The sequence below is a fragment of the Corvus hawaiiensis genome, chromosome Z, assembly GCF_020740725.1.
Source record: "Corvus hawaiiensis isolate bCorHaw1 chromosome Z, bCorHaw1.pri.cur, whole genome shotgun sequence".
Taxonomy (NCBI): Eukaryota; Metazoa; Chordata; class Aves; order Passeriformes; family Corvidae; genus Corvus; species Corvus hawaiiensis.
Window position 1 is genome coordinate 56,010,432 of NC_063255.1, and position 25,368 is coordinate 56,035,799.

Genomic DNA, 25,368 nt, shown 5'->3' on the forward strand with positions numbered 1-25,368 from the left:
CCTGGGCACACTCTGGCTCATATTCAGCCAGCTATTGACCAGCAACTTTTCTGCTGTGCCTCTTTCAAGTCACTCTGCCCCACAACTATGGCATTGATTGGGGTTGTTGTGACCCAAGTACAGGATGTTGATCCTTGTTTCATTGGCCTCAGCCCACTGATCCAGCTTGTCCAGATCCCTTGTAACCCTCCAGCAGGTCAACACTCCTGCTCAATTTGGTGTCATCTGCAAACTGACTGAGGATGCCCTCTAGTCCCTGGTCTAAATAATTGATAAAGGTATTAAATAGGACGGTCCCCAACACTGAGCCTTGAAGAATCCCACTTATGACTGGCCAATGACTAACATGCCTAAGAACGTAACAACATAAAAGCTGAACCTTTTATTTGGATGTTTTTCCTATCCAAACCTATACGTGCTTCTTTTAGGGTATCTGAGTGCAAGAGAATGTGTGTTTCAAATTGATCTTGACCCACAATCCTTACTGAGAAATACCAGGACTTGATTTTGCTGGCAATGTAACCATTCCAACTGACCTTTAGGGTATAAAAGAGACATCATCTTGGCAATATTACCTAATGCTGAATACACACTTCTACAACATTCACATTCGTTCAATAAAATTACAGTAATAATAGGAATTGTACAACTAAGATTGCTAAGTAACATACCATTGATTTATCAAGACTGTTTGCTTTAAACTTAAATACTTAATTGAAGATTGAATGAGCTGACCATTTATCCATTGTATAGATGTATTCCATAGATGCTTGTGTGTAAAATTAGGAACATTTTTATAATGGTAAAACTGCTGCTTTCTTCGGCTTTTCTTCATAAAACAATAGTTCTATATTCTTTAAAAAGTTCTGCTGCTTCTAAAATTGACTTAATATTAAATTAATTTTTAAGAGTGATGCAATGTCTGGGCTCTTTGACACTACTTATTGATCCAGGAATGTCTCATATGTATGTTTAGCCTAAATAAATGAAAGCAGCAGGAGTCAGATTTGTTTGCTATAGTGTGGGCCCTGTGTTTCATGACCACTGCAATCTGATCGTGTTAATTGCTCCTGGAAAGCTGGTCAAAAATAAGAACTAAAGTCTGTTGTACACAGCAGACCTTTCTGAGTGGGCAAGAGCTGGTCTCACTGGCTCAACTGAATTATCTCAAAGGGAAGTTATTGTATTTATAGAAACTAATTGGATCAGATAGTGCAAACTAGGTTAACTATACATGATCATTAATGCTCACACCTAATTATCATTTAACAATTTAATATACTTAGCCCCTTTTTCAAAACAGGCTTCAATGGGAGACTTCATGACATGGAATATCTCTAATTAGGTTTGTTTAATGTCCCCTTCAAAATGCTCCAAATCTTAACATCTTTCATCTTTTGAAAGGTAATTAATAAAATTAGAAGCAGGGCAAAATTGAATTTGCATTAATAATAATGAAACTCAAAAAGAAAAGAGAAAGAGAGTTATTTTGGGAACAGATTAACATGTAGACACAGCCCTGCTTTCTAGTGACTGCTGTCCTGACAGACTCCCATAGGCCATGCTTTATTTTAGGAGAGGGAATTTGATGTGCATCTATGCTATTTGCTCAGGAAATATGCACAATGGCAAATGGATGTTCTCTAATTCACCTCTACATCATCACAGCAGTGCATGTTAGGCATGAGGCTGGCTTCTTCCAATTAGCTTCTTCTGATAGAAATATTGAATTTCCCTCTCAGCTGGGAGGTCTTCACAAAGTACTAGTGAGTCTTATGTACAGTAAAACATCAATTATATGCTGATATAATACTATTTTATGGACCTCCTTAAAAATATGTGCAATCATTTCTAGTGACAAACACTACTCACTCCCAAGGCAACAGCTGACAGACAGAGGAATTAGATCCATTGCCCAATTAGACATGAAAGGAGAGAGTAACTTGATGGCAACAGGGAGATTTCTAAGTGAGTATATAGATCTTGAGGAGGTTCTTGTTGGAACAAAGCCACTTTTCTGTAGTAATTTTCCACATGGCATGTTATGAATGGAAGCAGAATCTCTAAAACTTTTCTAAGTGTAATGAGTAAAGGTGAGCTTACTTTATCCTCTACCTTTGGACTCCAACACTTGAAATGCAGACTGAACTAATTGACATTGCCAGGAAGGCAGTACAAGAAAAGCATGCAAGGTCTTGAGCAGGCTGGGCTAAAATGTACCTGTCAGTAAAATGATGAAGGAACCAGATTATTCCTCTTCAGCAGCATCATTTGAGCATAGACTGTTAGCAATTATTGCAGCAAGTGAAACAATGATATGGCGCTGACAACATTCTAAAAATTAAGGACTCATGCAAAGAAGCAAAAATAAATCCAAACACTTTTTTCTTTTCCTGAAAAAAGTGATTCTGTAACAAGTGTCTCAGGAAGAACTGGCAATTACCAAATACTAATGAGTAAAGTGCTCTTCTGAATTAAGACTGCATCTCTAAATTTAATAACCAACTATCCCTAAGCTGACAAGAAGTCACGGAAATCATGGCTGGTACAAATTTCACTACTAGATCAAGACCTTTATATCCATGACAACTTCCGCTGTTAGTAGGTTGCAGTCATCTCTGAGAAGATACAATATAATATCTCCTACTGAAAAAAAAGTGTGTTAAAATAGCTCATTATCCATTTTCTGCCTATGTGGTAAAACTGACTGAAATATCTTTTGTGTAAAAAGCTCCTCTTCTGGGGACCTCTTATTTGGAACAGGATACATTTTGCAAGTGAAATAATCTAATCCAGAATAAACCCCCTCACTTACTCTTACATGTGAATGTCCATACATGGAGCTCTTCCAAACAGGCTAGTATCTTTTAAATTCACACACTTTTGTTCTGGAGTAATTTGTAAACAGTCAAACAGGGGAAAAAAAAAAAAAAAGAAAAAAAGAAAAGAAAAAGAGGAACAGAACAAAACAAGACCTTTGTGTCCCATTCACTATGTTTTCTCCCTGATGCATTAATTCAGCAGTAACCCACTGGGTAGCAGTAAGACAATTCTGTCTTTCCCTTTACAAGCATCGAGTCTAACCATTAACCCAGCACCGCAAAGACACACCTGCACATCTTTTCAATCCCTCCAGGGCTGGTGCCTCCATCACAATTATGGAGTTTCTGCAGTAAACTGACCCAAGCTCCAACTGACAATAGCCTCAGTGTCTACACTGCCCTGCCCTGCCCATAGTCTATCTGGAAATAAGGCAAAGAACCACATAATCGTGATCATATTCAACAGGTTCGATCCTTTCCAGTTACTATGTCAAACAGAATGCCAAGGCTGCCATGCCGAACACAGGTTTCAAACTCCACTGATGATGCAGGTTTGCTACAACAGCACATAAATTCATTTTGGGACAACCTTTTAGAAAATAGTATCTTTTCAGCTCTTCCAGTAAATATATATATTGATAAAAATTACTTTTGTAAAACAAGCACTCAGTCATTAGAAAGCAACTGATGAATGATTAGTAATGCATCCGTGAGTGTTCTTAATAATGCCTGTTAATGTTAATTATCTGTCCCTAGATTAATTAATAATAATCCTAAATAGAGGATGGAATATGATTATACAAGCCACTTTGGTAAATTTGTGATTGCCTAATATCCAACAATTTTATCATTTTGTTCCATAATCTGTGTTCTTGATGTAAAAGTCAACTTTTGAATATTTGGTTTCCATAACGAAATAGGGTCACATAGTTCTTCATAGGTCATCTTGACTGGTTTTTTTCCACCTCAATACTGCCTTTCTGGCATCATTGAGAACTTACTGTTTTATTAATATTTGCTGTAATTTGCCATGTGAGTACAGCTGCCACTCAGTTATACATGAGTAAGTATTTAGTATTCTTGACTGTTATACAGACCTAAAGCTGTGTAGGTCCTATACGGATAATAATTTCAGGTTTAGGGTTTGAACACTTCTGCTCCTAATGTTCCACATGAATTCTGTAATACCTAGGTTTTTGGATTGTTCTAAGCTACCTTTGTTACCTGGGATAGTGGGAGTTATAGTCCTGTGCTGCTAGTGAGTTATATTTTTTACTTAAACTAATGTATTTTGCCCCAGGTTTTATTTTCTTTAATTTCTCTGAACTTTAAATTTATACTTGGAAATCCATAGCACATCTGTTTTCACAACCTACAAATATCTAAATACTAATCAGTAAAGCCTATGCTTTCTCAAACCTAATACGGGGTCTTAGAGAACCAAGAATTCAATAAATGTAAAATTCAAACCAAGCACCTGCAAGGTTACTATTCAAGAAATGCAGTAGTTGTTTTCAGTAGGATTTTCACCTCTCTGTAAAATCCAGAAATTTTGTCTTTAAGGAGTTGTTTGCTAATATATAGGACACTTTATGTATATGTAAATATATACATATTCTACCTAATTCACATGTCTTAAATGGATTTTATTATGTAGATTAAGATTATGCTTTTCCTCTAGATAATGGACAAACATTGGGGAAATAAGAGGTTGAAATGGCAGGTGGTTTTTGTTCTGGCACGACTAGCAAACAGGTAACTTTCTGTGGTAAGCCAGATGTGGCTTTGGGAATGAAATTCTGTTGGCAGGAATCCTACCTGCAGGTATGGATTACCTTCAGGAACTTGATGGCTGAACAAATGCTATGAAGACTTTTTTCAGAGGCAAATGGATTAGGTATCTTCAAACAACAATAAATTTCAGTTAAGGCTCCCAAATTTCACACAAGCCCTTCTATTTTATGAATGAAGAAACTGAGAGAGGTTGTTGCATTAATGCAATGCAAATGTGTAATGTTAGTCATCTGGCCTCCTTTAACCAGAACATGGCAGTCTATTCTTTATATCCAGGAGCTATGCAGGGGCTGTAAAATTAGTGACTGTACCTCTGCCAGACTTTGGTATCAGCACACAAATAACTCCACGCTAAGGTGCACCTCCATCAAAAGCTGCCCTTTAACTACATAACAGAAAAGGCACAGGTATTTCCTTTTCCATTTTCTGTGTACACAAATGTTTAGCTGGCAGTTGTAGGGTTTTTTTTAAAGTTATATAATACCCTGAAGCAATCATCTACTCTAAAATGCATAATTTATTCAAAAATAATTTGTGGAGTTGAGGGATTGATAGTTTAGAACGGAAAAATTATAGGTATGCTGAGTAGATTCTTACAAAAATAAATCATGTAATGTTATATTGAGATCAAATATTTCAAAATTCAAAGTACAATTAAATTGTTTGCACATATAAGAGCAGTGAAATAACTTTGCAAGGTTTGCATCATAAACCCATATATCTACAGAGTAAATAGTAGAACACAGACCATAAAGTTCTGTCATGAGTGTTGCTTTCAATTTTTGTTTCATTCCACCAAAACTCTTCATATCAGTCTGGCATTTTTTAACAACTATATACAGGACCAAAGAATTATGAGTGGTAACTTGAAATATGTATCATATATATTTAATCTTTACAACAAATGCAAAAGCAGTAAGTGAAAAACAAAGACATAAAAGACTGTAAAAACTCTTGAGAACATATAATGAAGCGTAAGAGTGAATGTCACAACAGATTTATGTATGTTCAACTTTCAGCAAAAACTGCTGAAGATGAATTTAAGAATATTTATGTATCATACTTCTGGCACAATAGCAGGAACCAAAATAAATTATCCAGGAATAGGACATAAGAAACAGATTCAGGGTGTAAACAGCAAGCTGAATAAGAATTTAAAGAAAACTTTAAAGCCAAAGAGAGGTTTTCTAGCCCTGCAGAGCACTCAACAACAGTGTTGTTTTTTAATGAGTTTTCAGTATTTCACTTTTTTCCTAAAGTTTCTAGTTCAACTATTGTGAAAAGTGTTTTGGAAAAGGTAAAACATCATCTTTGTCAGGAAAACTAACATATTTTTATTTTGCATGAAATGCATTCTCTGTATTTATGCACTATAAATTGTACACAAAAAGCCTGTTCCATTGATGCCAAGCCAAAAGAGCAAATGCAAAGAAACTGCAAAGGCAATTCTAAAGAGAATTATTTTTTCTCCCACTCTCTTTTCTTTTGAGTTTTGCCTCAGAAGGAACTTTGACAAGACTATACTTTTTTTTCTTTTTTAATCTCTGGAAATAGGAACTGTCATTAACCAAAACAAACAAACAAATTTAAGACTAAAAAAACCTGTTTTGTTTTCCATATTGGGGTTTGACAAGAGCTGGCATTAAGTTGCTCAATAGGGAGACCTATGTGTGCAAACACATCACTCAGCATTATAGTATCTTGTGATATTCATAAAGTAGGTGACATGGGAGGGTCCATAGGACACAGCAAAATGATGATGCAGTATTCAATGATTCTTCTAGTCTGATGTAGTATATCTATATCTAGTCCGATACCCACCCTTTGAACCCTTTTGTCAAAGAAAATTCCTAAACTGGATCACATCCTTCAATTTCAGGATGCAGAGCAAAGCTCAAGTGGAATAAACGGACCACATTTATTGCAAATGTGAACCCAACCCATATAAACGAAAAGTGATCAGTCTCAGTATATTCAGATAGCCCTGCTGTGAACTGTTTGCCAGGTTTGGCATGCCCTTAACCAGCAGTACTCTGACTGAGAACTAACAGTGTTAGTAACTGACAGTGCCAGATACTGAAAACAGAAACATTGGTACTTCTGAAGAAAGGGCCATGTTGTTCTACAAATGCTGAGCACTACAGGGGGCCCTAACAACTGCTTATGAAAGTTGCATTGCAGGATAGCTATTCAAACCAGACATCCTGCTTGCTATAATCATCTATCAGCTGCTTCTAAAGTCCTGCCCCCCTTCACTGTGTTATCTGGAGTAGATGAAGTTTTAATTGTGAGCAGGTGGAATAAGAAAAAAAAGAAGGGAAAAAAAAAGAGCATTCTGTCATTCCAAATTTCTTGAAGTTCTTCAGGCAGTTTTTAAAAATACAAAAAATATAAATAAAATCAATTGAAACAAATTGTGGAGACACAGCTAGAAAGCAGAAGTGAGAGCACTGCTAAACTCATGTCAGAAGTGGACGCACTAACGCTGATAGGCCGCGAACCATGGCAGGCAGTACGGCCTACCAGGAAATAGCTAGTATAAGGGAATAGCATGCTTGGTATGTCAGTTAGTGCTAGCTTGTAGTTTTGCAATGTTATTAAGAAACATAGATATGGTTGTTACAGTGATTGCTGCTTATATAAGAATCTATTTTTAGTTACTGCTGAAAAGGTATAAATACTCAGCTCTGTATCAATAAAATTGCTTCTTGCATCCAAGCAATCTGCCCTGTCTCTTCCATCGCTGACCGTCAAACGACAACTGGTGCCCCCGTGTGAGGACTGGGACTGCTCTTAAGTGACAGTCAGCGACGCCCTGCAGAACTTCAGTAACTTCACCAAAGGTTAAGCAGCAGGAGAAGCGTGAGCCTTTGGAACTGTGGTTAAGCCGCAGAAAGAAGCAGGAACCACGCTGGCTGGCAACTGATCCTCTGAAAAAGAGGTGAGTTGCTGCAGGGAACTAAGGGCCAGGGTCAGGGGATGACCACCCTAGAAAGAGACGTGTTTGAGCTTATGTCAAAGCTGCTTGACAAGCAAGGCAAATCTTTGCCTGCACACGATTTAAAAATTATACTCCGATGGACTGCTTCCAAACTGCAAGGAGTAACTCAGTCCACAGTTTTTGCAGCAGATCTGTGGGATAGAGTAGGACTGGAGCTTTGGAATGCTGTAGCTGACAGTGATAAAGCTGCTGCAAAGATGATTCTCTCCTGGAAAGTAATCTTTGAAGCTTTGAAAGCTCAAGAAAAATCTCTTGCTAAAGATAAAGAGGATGCCCCGTGCCCCCCCATCCGCAGAAGCGGAGCCTCAGAACTCTTTACAATTTGAAGAGATTGTGCCTCTTTCACTAAAGGCTCCAGCCCCCATTGCAACAAAAAGGGAGAGGGGCTCCTCATGATCTATAAAAGCATTTACTGCTGGCTATGGTCCAGCTGACGGCAGTGAGGATGAAGGAGAGGATCCTTTTGACCCCGGACCCATTGATCCTGAAAAAGAGCTAGATTTATTTCCCCCCGACCCTCACGATACCTGGGTCTGCTTGAAACAACAAGCATTAAAGGAAGGGGATCTAGACTTTGCAGACAAAATTGTGGCACCGGTCTTATATATGGGACCAAGAAAGCAAAATGCCCATTGGGAACAGCTATCTTTCCCAGAGCTTAAAGAGCTTTGGCGGGCAGCCACAGAGCACGGTATCAGTTCACCGTATATTTCTCATCCTGCTAGATTCTGTGTTTGCAGCTCATATCATGACACCATATGATTTAAAAACACTGGCACAGCTGTTGCTATCCCCCACTTAAAACGCTTTATGGGACAAGGAGTGGAAAAAAGGTCTACAGGATCTGCTTATATCTTATGTGTGTCATGCTACTCAGACCCTGGTGGGCCTCACGATTAGACAGCTTATGAGAATGGGACCACATACCGATCCTGCTGTCCAAGCCTGAGACATTCCCAAGGAAACCCTTGAGGGAATCCAAAACATGGCTCACCAAGCCTTCCTGAAGGTCCCTGATGCAAAAACACCTCAGAAATCATTCACTACTATTGTCCAGGGGCCCCAAGAATCTTATATGCAGTTTGTCGACCACCTTAAGCAGCCGCTCAAACACCAAATTGATAATACAGAAGCTCACAAAATTTTGCTTTTGAAGCTTGCTGTTGAGAATGCCAATGCAGACTGTAAAAAACTCCTTAAGTCCCTGCCTAACCAAAATCAAACTCTAGTTGAAATGGTTGAAGTGTGCATCTGTGTTGGCACCCTAGAACATCAATATGCAGCCATGGCTGCAGCCTTTGCAGCTGTGAGAGGGCCCCCTGCAATTTCAGGAGTCTGTTTCGGCTGTGGCAAACCCAGTCACTTAAGAAGGGACTGCTCTGCTCTGAAAAGGGATAAACCCAAAACCACTTCTGTGTGCTCACAGTGCCGCAGAGGCCCACATTCTGCTACCAATGTCGCTCCAAGTATGATGCCAAAGGTCGCCTGCTCCAAGGATACCAGGGAAACTGGAACCAGGGCGCGGGACAGCAGCGCCGCGCTCTGACACAGATGCCTCAGCCGCCTCTGCAGATGTCAGCCCCGCAGATGCCCAACAGAAGCTTCCCTCAAGTCTTTGCCCAGCAACTGCAGGTGGTGCAGTTCCTCCCTACAGGAATTTTTGGACCACTAGAGCCCCAAAAAAGTGCCCTGCTTTTAGGAAGGTCCTCAAGTAGACTTCCAGGACTTTCTGTTCTCCCTGTGGTCATGGACTTAGATTCTAATGGCAAACTTAAGATCATGGTTTGGACCCCTAATCCACCATGTTTTATCCCGCGAAGGACCTGCATAGCTAAATTAATCCCTCTTCCACATGATTCATCATCTTCTGTAGAAAAACATAGCACCAAGGTGGGAGGATTTGGTTCTATAGGGACCCCATAAATACTACGGGCAGAAACAATTTCAGGTAAGCGTCCTACCTGTCAGTGCACCCTGTCATTATGGGGACAACAAATAATGCTCACCGGTATTTTAGATACCAGAGCTGACGTTACTGTCATTTCTCAAGATAAGTGGCCCCCTAACTGGGCCCTCATGGAGGTGCCCATGGCCCTCACCGGGATAGGAGGAAGCAGTCGCAGTTATCAAAGTCACCATCTGATTCAAGTGAGAGGACCAGAAAACCACATAGCCAGTGCAAGGCCATTTGTTTTACCTGTGGCCATAGTGTTATGGGGACAAGATGTACTCTCTCAGTGGGGTTTCAAAATTCAGTCGGCTTTTTAATGGGGCCATTGAAGCACGCGACACCCTGAAATTAACCTGGAAAACTGATACTCCTATTTGGGTGGACCAATGGTCCCTGCCATTACCTAAACTGCGTGCACTCACTGAATTGGTCGAGGAACATCTTCAAAAAGGACACATAGTCCCCTCCACTAGTCCTTGGAATTCACCCGTGTTTGTCATTAAAAAACAAACTAGCAAGTGGTGCTTACTCCATGACCTTCGTAAAATTAATGCTGTTATGGAGGACATGGGAGCTCTCCAGCCTGGCCTCCCATCTCCTACCATGATCCCTCGAGACTGGCATTTGACAGTCATTGATTTAAAGGATTGCTTTCTTGATATTCCCTTGCATCCTGAGGATGCACCAAAATTTGCCTTTTCTGTCCCGAGCACCAATATGCAGGCACCCTTACAAAGGTATCACTGGGTTGTCCTGCCCCAAGGCATGAAAAATAGCCCCACTATTTGCCAGTAGTTTGTTGCAAAAATCCTCAGTCCCATTCGCCTAGACATGCCTGACGTTCTTTTATATCATTACATGGATGACATTCTAATTGCTGCAGAAAAACAAGAAGTTATGGAGAAAGCCTTAGCCCTTGTCAACGATGCTGTAAACCAAGCAGGACTTTGTGTTGCTCCTGAAAAATTCAGCGTCAACCCCCTTGGAAATACCTGGGCTGGCAAATTAGGACCTAAAGTATTTCTCCTCAGCCTTTACAAATTCAAACCAACATTTGAACTTTGCATGATGCTCAGAAACTTTTGGGGACAATTAATTGGGTTTGTCCCCTGTTAGGAATCTCAAATGCAGACTTGAGCCCTTTGTTTGCTCTATTAAAAGGGGAACCAGATTTATTATCACCTCGGCAGGTTACACTGGAAGCTCGCCAAGCATTGCAAAAGGTAGCTGATGCTATTTCAAACCGGCAAGCGGCCCAATGGGCTCCTGAGTTGCCCTTTTCTTTAATAATTTTAAATCTGGCCAAGCAGCCCCATGCTTTAATTTTTCAGTGGGACCCTAATTTGCCAGACCCTCTATTAATCATTGAATGGACTTTTCTGCCACACCACATGTCCAAAACTGTCAGTACCCAACATGAAATGTTTGCTTTGCTCATTGTAAAAGCTAGACAGAGACTTGTCACACTTGCAGGTGTAGACTTCTGTTTGATTTGCTTGCCTATGACTGCTGATTATTTACAGTGGCTACTTCAACAGTCTGAAGTGTTTCAGATGGCTCTCACCGATTTCTCTGGACAACTTTCTACACATCCCCCAAAACACAAGCTCATGGCAGCAGGTTTTAATCTTTTAACACGACCCAAGAGAAGCAAAGTCCCCTTGCAAGCGTTAACTGCTTTTACAGATGGATCTGGTCGCTCCCACAAGTCTATGATGCTGTGGTGAGACTCAAATCCCAATCAATGGGACTCAGATGTCACCACTCTTTCAGGATCCCCTCAAATTGCTGAATTAGCAGCCATTGTATGAGCCTTTGAATGCTGGCCTATTCTTTTTAACCTAAGAACTGATTCTGCTTATGTTGCAGGACTTGTGGAAAGAGCTGAAGCTGCTGTGTTGAAAGATGTGCCCAATGCAGGCTTGTTTTATTGGCTGCAACAACTTGTTTTCCTTTTAGATAATAGACAAGAGTCCTATTTTGTAATGCATGTTAGATCTCACACTACCTTGCCTAGTTTTATTGCAGAAGGAAATCGCCAGGCGGATTTGCTTACGCTACCTGGGCAAGCGTTACCTAATCGCTTTTCCCAGGCAAAAATCAGTCACTCAGTTTTCTATCAGAATGCTGTTGCACTTGCGAGAACTTTTGCTTTGCCTTCTTGCCAAGCCTCTAGCATTGTGGCTGTGTGCCCAGACTGTCAAAGACACTCCTTTCCCTCTCTTGCTGGAGGTGTTAACCCTAGAGGACTCCAGAGCCTCGAAATTTGGCAAACAGATGTTACTCACTTCCCCAATTTTGGCAGACTTAAGTATATACATTCCTCTATAGACACCTTTTCAGGTGCCCTGTTTGCATCCTGTTATACAGGAGAATCGGCAAAAGATGTTTGCCATCATTTTGAGAGTGCCTTTGCTGTCTCGGGAATTCCTTCACAAATTAAAACTGATAATGGGCCAGAGTTGCAAATTTTCTTGCCCTCTGGGGAGTGACACACAAAACGGAGATTCCTTATTCCTCCACAGGCCAAGCTATCACTGAGTGAGCCCACTGTTCACTAAAGTGTCTTTTATTACAACAGAAAGGGGGAATGGGGAATGCTACCCCAGCCGAGCAATTACAGAAGGCATTGCATGTTTTTAATTTTTTAAACGGTTCCCTGATGGATCCCAACCCTCCGATTGTAAGGCACTTTGGGAATAACCAACAGTTAGAAGTTAAACAGAAGGCCCCAGTCCTTGTTAATGACCAAGAAACAGGTAAGATCATGGGACCTTATCACCTCATCACATGGGGAAGGGGTTTTGCCTGTGTTTCAACAGAGAATGGCCAAGGTAGATCCCAGCTAAGAACGTGAGACCCTTCAGAGAATCCTTGAAAACTTCTCCTGAGGATCTTGAGGATCTTGACCACCCTGGCACACTATCAGTGGAGACCCCAGCCATTTTAGTCTCTGCCTTGGTTCCAGAGATCACAGAGGACACCTCCTCCCAACCACCAGCTCAACCAGTTTCTACTTGATTCCAGAGGACTTATCGACTTTACACCACTATTTGATTTCCGGGGACGACCCACTCCAACAGAAGTAGAAGCTGTAATTGCAGATCAAGTCTCTCTTTGTGAGCGGTATTGGAAATGGTTTAAGGAGAGACTTGGACTTGAGAATAACCCTATTCCTTGTTTTGTTTGCAAAAATTATTCCCATCAGGTGTGGGTTTTGTGTCAGTGTTGAAAGTGTTAGAAGCGGTGGTATTGCATATTGCATCACCATCCTGGCAACTGTCCACAGTGTGATCCTTTGTGCTATTCTTACGGTAACTGTATCATTTTAAAATTTATGTGTGGTCATGAATATGGCTGGCTTCCACAATGGTATTTTTGGGAGCCAGATCTGCCTGTTCAGGCTGGTCCTCTTAGTAGGACTCCTTCTCGATGAAGGAGAGGTGGTCACAATGCCACCCCTCCCAGAACACAATGTTTGGCTTACACTAGCTGAAGCTTTAAACGAGTCTATGTTGTGCCTGTCCATGACCTCCCCTGGTGACCCTTTCCAAACCTGTTTGGTAGCTATGCCCTTAGTGAAAAGTGAAGTGGATGTTTTACTCAATTTAACAGTTTGAAGAGAGTGTACTGCTGTGGGTCGAATTGAGCCAACCTGGTGGTGGCCAGGAAAGTTGGCGTGAAAAGGCTGGTGAATCAGACGAATGGTATTTTTCCAACGACAAGAGTTTAGGAGTAGATAAGGTTCTTAACGTTCTCCCTCCTCCTATGCAACCTCAAGAATTGGATATTTTTGGGTCCACACAGCCTTTTGTGTTTTTATCTAAATTATACAGTCCCAATAGAAATTTCAGAAATATAACAGTCCCAATAGAAAATTCGGCCTAGATGTTTCAGGAACAGGAATTTACGCCAATGCTTCTGCCTGGTGTAACCATACTTTGCCCCAACCAACTACTCCTGGAAGCACTGCTATGGGATTGTTAGACAACATATTTTTGATATGTGGAAACGGAGCTTGGAAGGGAATACCGGGTAAGGCCATAGGAGGTCCTTGTAGTTTTGGGCAACTAAGCATGTTTCACTCTTTTCAGGGAAACTTACGATCTTTGCACAAGCTGGTGTGAGCAAAATGCAGCACACACACATTTAGCCAGGATTGTGATGATAATGTTCAATCTTGGAACCTAGGAGCCCGAGTGTTTGCCTCTATTATTCCATCTATTGGAACGGCACATGCACTAAAAACCCTGAATAACCTCGGCTGCTGGCTTGCAAAACAAACTAATGCTACTAGCTCTGCTTTAACAGGCTTATTAACAGATGTTGATAGCGTGAGACATGCTACACTGCAGAATAGAGCTGCAATTGACTTTTTGCTTTTGGCACATGGGCATCATTGTGACGAATTTGAAGGCTCATGCTGCATGAACTTGTCTGATCACTCTTTGTCTATTCATGCTAACATACAAGCCCTTCAAGATGGTGTCACCAAATTGAGAGTTTTAAGTGGTAACAACTGACTTGGAAACATACTTGGAGGATGGGGACTCACTGGCTGCCTTAAGCATTTAGCTAAAGCAGGAATTTATATTTTAGCCATGCTGCTGCTTATGATGATTTGTCTGCCATGTGTTTTGCAATGTGTTCACAGACTGATTGATAAGTCAACAAAGAAAAAGGGGGAGATGTGTAGACACAGCTAGAAAGCAGAAGTGAGAGCACTGCTAAACTCATGTCAGAAGTGGACGCACTAACGCTGATAGGCCGCGAACCATGGCAGGCAGTACGGCCTACCAGGAAATAGCTAGTATAAGGGAATAGCATGCTTGGTATGTCAGTTAGTGCTAGCTTGTAGTTTTGCAATGTTATTAAGAAACATAGATATGGTTGTTATAGTGATTGCTGCTTATATAAGAATCTATTTTTAGTTACTGCTGAAAAGGTATAAATACTCAGCTCTGTATCAATAAAATTGCTTCTTGCATCCAAGCAATCTGCCCTGTCTCTTCCATCGCTGACCGTCACGCGACACAAATAAGATCTAGCACAACAAAGAACACATCATAAAGTGCATTGCAGAATGTGAATTAAAAAAATGCCTATTGCAGCTTTTTCCATTACCTGCTTTGATTGTTATATCATTAAGTTTGAAATAATTCCTCATTTTCTTGGTATCCATTACCAAATTCCATGTTTTTCTATTTATCCTGCATGTATTTATAACCTTAAGAGCTTCTTCCCTGTTTTCACTAAGCTACAGTATTAAACTTCAGAAGCTGGCATTTTGGGGTTTGAAATTGTTTAATTCACAATATTTTCATTCATCTTTTCTGTTCAGTTTTTTGAGTTGATGATGTTTTTTCAGCCATTGGAAATAATCCTTGTTACAGCAGTATTTGATACTGTAAAATCTGTCTTCAGACCATGATCACTTGTCATCGACAAATACTTGACCCCCTTGGTGTGCTTCTTTTTAGATATGATGAAGTCTTAAAGTAACTTCTCCCATTTTTTATATAAATTGATTTAAATTTTTTCCTCTAAATTAAAAAAAATATTTTCATACTGACAGCACTGCAAACTGCGTGCTCTGTCACATGGACTGCAGCTCTCAGAACAGCTTTCCTCATTTCTGTGATGCAGACAGACACTGGCAGAGCCACTTGCCCAGGTCAGTTGGAGACTCTGACCTCATCCGTTGGCTGGATTGCTTATCTCACATGCCCAGTGCATCCCAGGACCCTTCCTTCCACGATATTATTGCTTTAGCGGCATTCTTGAAAATCTGAGTCTTGTTTCTGTGTTTGATTTTTTTAGCCCTCTGTGCTGTTTTCAGTGCAGTGTTGCCATTAGTTCATATGACTGGTAGTTGACAAGTTTCTCTTTGAAACACCCTCTTTTTCAAATTCAGTTTCCTAATTGTTTCATGGGAAAGGAGCAAGGTCTCTGGCCTTCATTTTACTACTTATATTTTGGGGGGGGGGGGGGGCGGGTAAAAACAAAGGCAGGGTAACAGAAAGGACTCCTTTAGGGAACAAGTCCAGGCAAACAAATGAGGGATGTCTAGTTCATATTAGAAAAGTATGTCCTGGCCATGCCCCGTCATGACTTATTGTTCACTTCCTTGCTGGCAGAGCATGAGAAACTGCAAAGTCCTGGATGTAGTATAAGCACTACTGAGCAATAACTGAAACACCAGTGTGTCATCCACATTATTCTCATACTACAAGCAAAACATAGCACTGTACCAGCTAAGATGAAAATCAACTCTATCCCAGCCAAAACCACGCCACCACAGTTTCTATGCATATCTGCTTAGTATGGAGTAACCGGTCATTCTAAGGGGAGTCATGACAACTGAATATGAGTTGGTTCAATCCAGCTTATTTGGAAAGAATTAATACAAAAAGCATGCGTTATGCAGTTTTAGCCTTCCCTACATTTCCTTTACAGTCTCAGAGGCCATCTATGTCCATGAAGGACAATGTAACAAATGCTGAATCCACTCATCACTTTTAACTAGGTCTGTAGCCTTCTACAGACTAGACACATTGACAGTCATTAACTAAATGCAGTCCAAGACTGTTTTAATTATATGGCCACTTATGCATTTTGTAGGGGACTGTTGTTTCATAAACCACGTTCTTTCTCTACATTTTACCAGACATGGGTAAAGTCTGAGTTTTTGAGGATATTTTATGAAACTAACTTCTACTGCATCTGAGTGTTTCAAATTTACCTTCACTTAGTCCACATAAGTAAATTATGTTTTTGCTTAAATTGTGAACTGAAATGAAAGGAAAGCAGTTTTAATAATCTTGGATGCACAACTGACAGATGCATTCTTCTGTGGGTTAAGAGCTGTCTGGATGACTGGGCCCAGAGTGTGGTGGTATATCCAGCTGGGAGCCAGTCACTGGTGGCGTTCCTCAGGGATCAGTGTTGGGCCCTGTCCGGTTTAGTATCTTCATCGATGATCTGGATGAGGGGATTGAGTCCACCATCACCAAATTTGCAGATGACACCAAGCTGGGAGAAAGTGTTGATCTTCTGGAGGGTAGAAGGGCTCTGGGAGGGACCTGGACAGGTTGGATTGATGGGCCAAATCCAATGACAGGAGGTTTAGTAAGACCAGGTGCCAGGTCCTGCACTTTGGCCACAACCTCCTGCAGTGCTACAGGCTGGGGACAGAGTGGCAGGACAGTGGCCAGGCAGAAAGGGACAGTGGCAGACTGAACAAGAGCCAGCAGTGTGCCCAGGTGGCCAAGAAGGCCAAGGGCATCCTGGCCTGTGTCAGGAATAGTGTGGCCAGCAGGACCAGGAAGTCAATCTTACCCTGTAGTCAGCACTGGTGAAGTCACACCTCTAATACTGTGCCCAGTTCTGGGCCCCTCAGTTTAGGAAGGATGTTGAGGTGCTGGAGCATGTCCAGAGGAGGGCAACAGAGCTGGTGAAGGGTCTGGAGCACAAGTCCTATGAGAAGAGGCTGAGGGAGCTGGGGCTGTTTAGCCTGGAGAAAAGGAGGCTCAGGGGAGACCTTATCACTCTCCACAACTGCCTGAAAGGAGGATGTAGCCAGGTGGGGGTTGGTCTCTTCTCTCAGGCAACAGCAACAAGACAAGAGGACACAGTCTTAAGCTGCACGGGGGGCGGGGTTAGGCTGGACATTAGGAAGAATTTCTTCACAGAAAGAGTGATGGGGCATTGGAATGGTCTGGCTGGGGAGGTGGTGGAGTCACCATCCCTGGAGGTGTTTAAGAAAAGACTGGATGTGGCACTCAGTGCCATGGTTTAGTTGACAGGGTGGTGTTAGGTCATAGGTTGGACTTCATATTGCTAAAAAGTGAGCTCAAGAACCTTACCAGACATTCATAGAATCAGAGACTCATAACAAGGGTTGGGCTGGAAGGGACCTTAAAGATGATTTTGTTTCAACCCCTCTGCCATGGGCAGGGAACCTTGCACTAGGCCAGGCTGCTCAAAGCCCTGTCCAACCTGGAATTCAACAGGCATGCAGATCACTATTTTTGCTAGTATTAGCTTATTACTGGTATTATTGTAGCTCACAGAAGTCTGTGAGATACCATAACTCCACAATTCTATACGCAAACAGAACATAAAAGTCCATCTTCCAGCAAAAGCTATTAATTACACACTACCTCTGGTTCCTCCTTACTCTGGTATTTGGAGTTTTGGGGTCAGTCCCACAATGAGTCTTGGAAACCTGCCCTTTCAAACTGCTACCTCTTTGTAATAGGAAGATCTTCAGATCTGTGGTCAGATCTTCGTAGGTCAAGCATCTCCAAACCCACAACATCCTCATGACTTGATTTGATAAAGTTGCCCTCCTTAAATCCTTCCCTGGATCTGTAATTACAAAAGGCTGTATCAAGATCAGAGACACAGCACATTTTTAGCTCTACTATTTACACAAACGGTCCCTGAAACTTGATCTATACTCCTATATTCTACTGGTTTATTTTTGTTATTGTTTGGGATGTGGGACTTATTTTTTGTGGGTACTGCAAGAGATGGAGAATGATGGTGAACCAGATTAAAACCCCAATAAAAAACACTGACTGATTTTAATGTGAGTCGGTACTAACCTGGTTCACTTTGCAATTTAGCAGTACTTGCAAAGAGAGACAGAATGAACTCCAAATGAGAGGACAGGATTGCTTACATCAATATGGTATCCCTAATGTCTCACTGAAAGACCCACATCTAAGCACCAGTTTTTTCTAACATGGGAAATACAGGGAAAACAGTCTCAATATGCGAGGCTCAAACATAACTTCCAAAATGTAAACAGACTAGTTCTCCAAGACATTGTAATATCTTCTGCACTGAAGAAGAAAAGTATTTCACTTGTTCCTTCCTCAGGTATTGCAGAAAACACTGCAACGTGTTGCCCAGAGAGGTTGTCCCATGCTTGGGATACATCCAAGGTCAGGCTGGCCAGGGCTCTGAGCAACCTCATCAGTTTGAAGATGTCTCTGCGCATTGCAGGGGGGCTAGGACTAGATGGCCTTTAAAGGTTCCTTCCTACCCAAACTGTTCCATTGAGAGAAGAAATACAAGGTTACTGCATTGGGTCATTAGAGAGCAGCTGGGAGAGACCTTGATGAAAAATGTTTCCCCCACACAGACCGGTCCATGGCTCTAGTTTGCTAAATTTCGCTATCGGTCATGATTGGGATATAAGAAGGGATGAAACATTTCAGCTGCACACATGGTTATGTGACATTTTGCAGATGTCCTTGGGACAGGAGCTCCTCACAACCATCCTGTGTGGGCAGAACCATGAGAGCATTTGCCATGATGCAGGTTGTCAGCAGTCATCCGACCAAATCTGGAGAGCTTTTCAAGGGAGGAAGACACTGTATCCTTGAAATCAAACTCAAGGCACTTCTTGCTATGCAAGAACAAAAGTGTTGGGACTGCTTGTGGCAGTCAGTGTTTTACGGTAGACCAACGCAACATGGGCCGCATGTATTTCGGAAGATGCCTGAAACATCTAATATGAAAAAAATTATCGTCTTTCCTTTTTACATTCCTAAGTGATCACAATGGAAAGCTGGGAGTTGAAATACGACCTTCCTAGTGAGATGTACCAGGACTCGAGCAGCAGCCCGAGATCTAGATGCCGCCGGTATTCGCCTGGTCTCTGTCAGCGTTGCCGGGAGCCTGCCGCCTCCCTCGCCTCTTTATTCCGACAGAGCTCCTCAAAAACCCGGTCACTGGGCAGCACCCTGACAGGCTTCGCCTGCCCTCAGGTCCCCGACTCAGCGCCGCGCCCACTCCCCTCACGTTTTCCAGGCGAGCGGCCCGAGGGCGGCAGCCTCACCCCCGTCCCCGCCGCCCTTCGCGCTCCACTTCCGGGTTCCCCGCCGCGCCGCCGGGCGCTGACGTCACCGAGCGCGGACCCCGGAAGTGGAGCCAGCAGGGGGCGGGCGGAGCCGCGCGCGGCACTAGGCCCGGGGCGGCCGCGCGCTCCCCGTGACGGCGCTGCGCGCGCCTCGCTCCGCCGGCGACGGCGCCAGGTACGTGCGGCGGCCCGGCCCGGGCAGCGCCGCCGGCGAGGGGCGCGGGGGAGCGGCGGCCGCGGGCTTCAGGCAGGAGGGGGCGACCGGCCCCCGCGGCGGGAGAGTCGGGGTGGCGGCGCCCAGGCGCCTCTCGCAGCCCTGCACCGGGATGAAGACTGCGGGCCCGCGGGCCTCCCGTGTGCTTGGCGACAGGCCCAGAGAGGCAGCGGGAGGAGACGGGGCGGCGGCGGCTGCTTGTGGCAGGGCCCCCGAGCTCTCCGCGCTGCCCACGTGGGCTGCTGGGACGGGTGTAGAAGTACCTGGATGCCCGTGTCAGTGGGGGTGCGGGGAAGTGGCCACGGTGTCACCACCCAGGAGCGGCCCCCAGGCTCTACGGAGCGCCGCGCTGTGCCTGCTGCCACTCCACGTGTTGGCCCCTTCGCAACTGTTTCCCGATATCAAGGGTGTCACATGAACCAGAAAAGGGAATAACAGTTTCAATTTTCTACATAATCGAAGGCGTTGTTCTTCGGAATGTATCCTTACAGTCATTGCTGCAGGTTTTGGTGCTGTCAGCTGCTTTTGCAAAACAAGACTTGCCAGTTTTCTCCGCTGCTTAATGCAAGCTTCCTGTGCAGTTGTAAATGACAAAAAGTCATTTGAGCGTTGTTCTTCTGACTTAATAATATAGCTGGGCTTGAGTGGTAATTTTCATTTCAAATCTTGCTTTTCTAATTAGATGGGATTGAAAACTTTTTAGACTTAAGTTTGTTGAAGCTGTTCTGGCAGCTTAGAAAGCTGCATGAAATATTTGCCATTCCTGAGTTATCCAAATGTAGAGAAATAATTTTCCAGTTTAAATTGTTACTTTTTCTTGATTTTTGTTTGGCAGGAAGAAAACTCAAAATTTGTAATTCTAAGAGGAGAGGTTGGGCATCTGTAGTTCCTTTCCAGAATCCATTCTCTTTTCTTTTAGAGGAACTGTGGCCTTCTTTTTTCTTTCAAAGATAGATACTGAAGCTTCTGAGAGAGAATGAATTCTTTCCTTCCAGATACCTAACTTTTAATTGTGGTGTTACATAAGCCAAGCTGCTCAGAACCATGTAAGCCAACTTATCAAGTCCTCACAAAATGTGTCTTCCACTTTACATTATTTTTGCATGGAGTTTTTGGCTGAAGTATTAAGTTTGAATGAGCAGGTCACAGATCTTGTTCAGGACATACCATAATTGGCAAAAGAAGTGTCATAAAAGCAATAGCAATTACAAAGCTAACTGGATACCTTTGATCTTAATGGAACACTGATTTGGTGATTCTAAAGAGTGGGGTATTAACAAAATTTGCCTTGAAAGAAGAATAATTACCAGTAATATAGCAGAAAGGTGGTGTCCTTTTAGTAACCCTTAGTATTTTCTTGGAATCTTTAAGGAGGCTGGGGGTGAAAGAGAGTGGCAGCATGTTCTGTTAAGAACGGCAGAGCAGCTTTATGATAGCATCCTGGTTAAAGAAAACCTTCAGGTTTTAAAATTAGGTATTCTGTAATTATGTAGGAAAAGGTAAAAAAGCTCTTGTCTAGGGGAAACTAAAATCTTAACAATTGAAGATACTCAGCGGCTTGGGGTGTGTCACAGAGTGCAACCAATGTGCAAATGCAGAAAGCATGTCTTTATATGCTGCTCTGGGTTTGGAATTGAGGAGATCTGCTGTTCTGAGTGTTTCAGATATTATTTCACTTTCTTTAAAAACAAAAAAAAAAAGATTCTTTGCTGACAAGAGTATTGGTCTTCACGGGGTAGCTCCAGATGCAAGCCCCGGGTGATGGCTGTTGCTGAAGTTGCTGCCAGTACTTACTTCCCGCATGTCAGCTGGAGGTCTGATGTGCCTACCACTTCTGGTGTTAGTGTAGGCACTCCCCAGCCCACATCTGTCAGAACATGGTGGGTTAAGACAGATGTAATATTTATTGTGTTTAAGCTGACCCGACTATTTTTGTCTGCAGTAGGTTAGCAGGTGCAGGTAGGCGTAGGAATAAGATGAAAACTTCCAGCAGGCCAGCAGTACTGAGCAGCTGGAGGCAGACAAGGGCATCGTCATTTCAGACACATAGCACACGCTCAGACTGCCCTCTGCCTTAGTGAAATACCTTTAATTATTGGAGTTTTCTCACCGGTGCCTGGATTTTGTCTGTCTTCTTGAGATTGCCTTTTCAGTGATTGTAGCCAATTATGACTATATTTAAATCTGCAAGTTGACTTGACCATGGTCTTCACTGAATTGCCTTTTATGTACTAGTTAGCAAATGTTTGGGAGAGCTTCTCCTTATAATTACTCAGTGGGGATTTATCTTTTAGAATCTCTTCTTTTAAGTTCACAACCTTCTTTCTCTTTCCCTTGAAGACTCAGCACTGACTCTGGAGGTTTTGCCCATTCCAGGCTCTATAGAAAAAGTTCTGAATACAACTCTATTGCTGGTACTTTGAATCTGACCCACTGTTCCTTTGGGGAACAATGTGCTGTCATGACTGAGGAGTTTTTTAGATTTTCAATAGATTACTGGAATTCTTTGAAGTAAAGCATACATACAAAGAATGAATAGATATCTTTTTAAAATTTTTTTCCACAAGCTTACTGAAACAAATTGGTTAACAATGGACATAAAAACATCCTCTTATGAAATTTAATACTGCTCTGTGAATTTGTTTGGTGCCTTAGAAGGATATTTTTTTCTCTTTATAAGTACATGTATCTACTTAGCCTGTAGATCAGTTTCACAGATTTGTACTGAGTAGAATTCTCAGAGTACAATTTAATAGGTTTAAATTTTTTATTTTTCATGGTTATTTTTCAGCATTTTGTGTGCTGTGTGGACTTTGAGAACTTAATATTCAACTACTAACAGCATTCCTTACGCTGTTTTTTGTAATGTAGCTGAGTCTGATTGAAAGGTGAAAAGATAACGTTCACTTTTATATCATCCTTGCCTTTCTGCTCAGCTCATCATCAGTTACTTATTAGTACATTAGTTGTGGTAATGATTTTTGTTTTATGGCTGACTGCTTCTATGAATTAGACTGGGACCAAAAGTTATTTATGTCCAGCTGCAGACCCACTCTGTTAAAAAAAGTGCCCAGGGTGCAGTGTCACAGCCTGTTCACATTAGATCCCTGTTGTTGGAATAGGCAGCACTCCTCTCTGCTTCCTGCCTATTGCTCCAAGCCATGCAGAAGATCAGCTGGCTGCATAGTGAGCCAGGTGAAGAAGCTGATCCAGCTGATATAGAACTAGAGATACAAAATTCTTCTTTCTCATTGCATCAACTTGCTCACTGGCATGAGTGCCATCATAAGTAGTAGTGATAGGACATGGGGCAGCAGCTTTAAACTAAAAGAAGTCAAGTTAAAGTAGGTACTAGGAAGAAATTTTTACAATGAGGATGCTAAGACATGAGAGCAGGTTGTCCAGAGAAGCTATGGGTGCCGTGTCCCGGTAAGTGGAAGGCCAGGCAGGTGTTTTGGGCAGACTGGTGTTGTGAAAGATGGTGCTGCCCATGGCGGGTCATTGGACTAGATAAGTTGCAAGGTCACTCAAAATCCAAGTGCTTCTATGAATCTATAAGAAATGATGTAGGACTGGACTGGAGAATCTAGAAGTAGGAGCAGGGCTGAAAGTATATCATAGGGACTTCAGCAGATCATGGATCTGCATCCTGAATCACCTTGTACTTCAGTTGGTGGAAAAGTTGGTGAAAGCCTCTCAACCAGTTTTCTGAGCAATCTGTTTCATGAATTATTTAGTAATGAATGATACTGCTGGTGAGGCTGGTGGCCTGCTCTGTGGTCTAATGAAGTCTTCATGTAACTGCTTTTATTCCTATTACACTCTCCTGAACAGTATTGACCTCCATGTGCATGGAACCTCTCTGGTACTACAATTTGTATTCTGTTGAGTGTGTATCCAAAGAGGAAAGATGAGCCATGTAAGACTTTATGAAGCTAATTTTAGGTGTTTCTGTATTCTTCTAGGTTCCTGTTGGCCAGCAGAAATTAAGGAGACCGATCTGTGATGAGCTTGCTATATAGACATTTGACTATTATAGGTATTGATTTTTAATACTTAGGTGAAATAAGTATTGTCTTAGCAACCATTAGCTTCTATTAGCTGAATCAATATATTTAGTGTGGTGGTTAATTTAAGAAACTCTTCTATTAGCAAACAGTTTCTATTCTGTGTTGTGGTTTAACCTCAGTTGACAACTAAGTACTGTCAGCTTGTTGGTCACTTCCTTCCCCTTTCCATCTGCCCCAGTGGAATGGGAAGTGAATTAAGAAAAAAATGTGCAACTTTTGGATTGAACTAAAAGCAGTATAATAATTGAAAGAGAACAAAATACAATACTACTAATGATACTAATAATTGTAATGAAGAGGAGAGAGGGAAATAAAACTCAAGACAGACAAGTTGTGTGCAGTACAGCTGATTACCACCTGCTGACTAATACGTAGCCCATCCCTCAAGAGCCATCATCCCCCTTCTGGGTACCTTCCCCTGTTTATATACTGGCCATGATGTTCTGTGGAATGTCCCTTTGGCTTGTGTCACCTGTCCTGGCCATGCTCCCTCTCAGCTTTTTGTGCAACTCCTCACTAGCAGAGCATGAGACACAGAAAAGTCCCGGGCTTGGGATAAGCACTGCTTGACAGTAGCCAAACCGTCCAACATTATTCTCATCCTGAATACCAAACACAGCTATACTAATTCTAACCCGGCCAAAACCAGGACACTCAGGCAGGCAGATGTAAGAATTTTCTTTATTGCATATCTAGAAAGAGATGATAATTAAAATAAGAATTGGCTGTACACATTGTCAATTGTACTGCAAGTTAGCTGGTTCCAGCGTTGACTGGAAACACCAGTAATGTTAGTGGTTTTTTTTCTCGATGCTTGTGCATTTAAAGTCAGGCCCATCATACTGTATTTTTCCCGCTTCTGCTTTTTTTAGTGTTGGTAGTTATCAGTTCGTCATAAGGAATTTTACTATAAATTTCAAGTCAACATTTAAGCTAATTTTTTTTTTTTGAGAGGGATGTACTGAAAATGTTTTTGATTGTGTTGAAAATATTCTTGATTACTCTTAAGTACCCCTAAGCAACTCCAAGATGTAGATAAAAAGTATGAAATTTAATAGGAAGATAGCTTTGGAAATTGTGAACTATTTCCCAAGGTAGCCCGTCTGGATTTGTCTGAATTACAAGCTTCATAAAGTTGCCATTTTCCACTTGCGGTACATCTTTTAAGGTACTTAATTTGAATTCTCTGGACATTTCAGCTGGAATGTACATATTCTGCTGACTGATTGAGCTTTCTTCACTGTGTCAGCTTTATGCCGTGTCTGTAGTTAAAGCTCTTGGTGGGACATGGCAAGAAGTGTTCTCTGGTTTCTTGTCATCCCTTGACTGAGGTATATTTTCTCTTAGCAGTAGGCATAGTGGACCCCTCATTGTCTTGTTTTAGGTGCATGAAGAGGTGGTTTATTGTGCTTTGGAGCTGTTTTATACTTTGTCTTGGTTTTTGGAGTAATAACTGCTTGTTTGAGAATATAGCCAAGGTAATTCTGATTGATCATGTTGTCAGAGTGCCAGGTACTCTCCAGGTTGTCTTCAATGCTGTGTTGAAGACCAAACCTAACAAATAATGTAGTGCTTATAGTTTCTTTTGAAGTCCTGCAAGCCAGGCTTTATAAAGCCTTGAAATGCACATTTGAGTGGCTGTCAT

At 42.0% G+C, this 25,368-nt stretch overlaps 1 protein-coding gene across 2 annotated transcripts in view; it reads left to right on the plus strand.

Annotated features, from left to right (window-relative positions):
- Nucleotides 1–19,533: 19,533 nt before the first annotated feature.
- The window catches only part of FAM172A (family with sequence similarity 172 member A), a 272,515-nt gene continuing 266,680 nt past the window's right edge, over nucleotides 19,534–25,368 (plus strand). The window contains exon 1 of one of the 2 annotated variants that reach the window (XM_048292989.1): nucleotides 19,534–19,614. The gene's annotated coding sequence lies outside the window, so the exon portion shown is untranslated. Of the gene's footprint in view, nucleotides 19,615–23,618; nucleotides 23,693–25,368 lie in introns of those variants that run through there. The other variant, XM_048292988.1, reaches the window with a different exon arrangement.